Below are 1,308 nucleotides of genomic sequence, written 5' to 3'. Positions count from 1 at the left end.
ATGAAGGAAATCTGAACAGAGACTCTTTTGACTTTCTTTGGCTACCATACAGGACTTAATACGAGAAAATCTCCAGAGATCCAAGGATGGTTATCTCTACAGAAGATTTCATAATTCTGGTAATTCTGTTTAAGTTCACTTGACATGCTTGGCTTTAAAACATATTTGCAGAATTAGACAATAATCACAAGTGGCCAAATGCCTAGTTTTAAAACACATTTAAAAAAATCTATTTTAGAAAGTTTTTTGCTTTGTCATTAATTTTTACAACTGAAACTTTTGATATTAGTCAGGAAATATGATGATACTTAGACCTTATTTTATAACCTACATGAAAATCATGTCTTTTTTTGGGGGGGGGAGGGTTTGCTCCTAGCATTGAGTCCTTGATTTTATAGCATAGTGTTAATTTCTGTCATTGTAGAAGATGCTATATTACTGTTAATCTTAGGTTTGTTTTTCTGCTTTTCTACACAGAGACATACTCATGGTAGCAACCAGGGAAAATAGCTTTTATCAGTAATTTTCATTATATAACATATTTTAAGAAGATGGTAGTAAGATAAATAAAATGAAAGTATACTATGGTTCATTTTTATTAAAGTATATATTTTATTAATAAGTCTAAAAATACAAAAGATGTATTTTCTACATCAGTTTGTAATTTCTTCAATATGTGGAAATGTATTTTACATCATTTCTGCAAATCAAAATATCATCAGATATAGACCTCATTAATGTATGTTGTTACAAAAATATTCAAAAATACTGCCAATCATTATAAATAAAAAGCATGAATCATAAGACAATAAGTGTTAAAATGTAACATATGGTTTATCTTCTAAGTAATTTTTAAACTATGTATTGGTGAAGTTAAGTGAAGTGAAGTCGCTCAGTCGTGTCCGACTCTTTGCAACCCCATGGACTGTAGCCTATCAGGCTCCTCCGTCCATGGCATTTTCCAGGCAAGAGTTCTGGAGTGGATTGCCATTTCCTTCTCCAGGGGATCTTCCCTACCCAGGGTTTGAACCTGGGTCTCCTGCATTGCAGGCAGACACTTTACCATCTGAGCCACCAGGAAAGCCATGTATTGGTAGATTATATATATGTTGATATGATATGTACTTTAGATTTTAGTGTTAAAATGGTCATATCTGCACAGTTTTATCTGGAAGTGATATCATGAAACCAGCAAATATTAATAGCAACTGCATATTGTTACAGGATGCAGACATTTTAACAGTAATTATAACTAATAAGATATATTTCTTCTCTATGATATATTTATATATTAGGCAGTAATTAGGA

The 1,308-nt window shown here is 31.8% G+C and overlaps 1 non-coding gene across 1 annotated transcript; it reads right to left on the bottom strand.

The window, feature by feature from the left end:
• Positions 1 to 1,009: 1,009 nt before the first annotated feature.
• Positions 1,010 to 1,081, bottom strand: TRNAC-GCA. Its single transcript has one exon. It is a non-coding gene; the product is annotated as a tRNA-Cys (tRNA).
• Between the last annotated feature and the right edge of the window lie 227 nt (positions 1,082 to 1,308).

This window comes from Bos indicus x Bos taurus, chromosome 4 (assembly GCF_003369695.1).
Source record: "Bos indicus x Bos taurus breed Angus x Brahman F1 hybrid chromosome 4, Bos_hybrid_MaternalHap_v2.0, whole genome shotgun sequence".
Classification (NCBI taxonomy): Eukaryota; Metazoa; Chordata; class Mammalia; order Artiodactyla; family Bovidae; genus Bos; species Bos indicus x Bos taurus.
The sequence above is the reverse complement of the archived record's forward strand: the minus strand, read 5'-3'. Positions and strand labels throughout refer to the sequence as shown.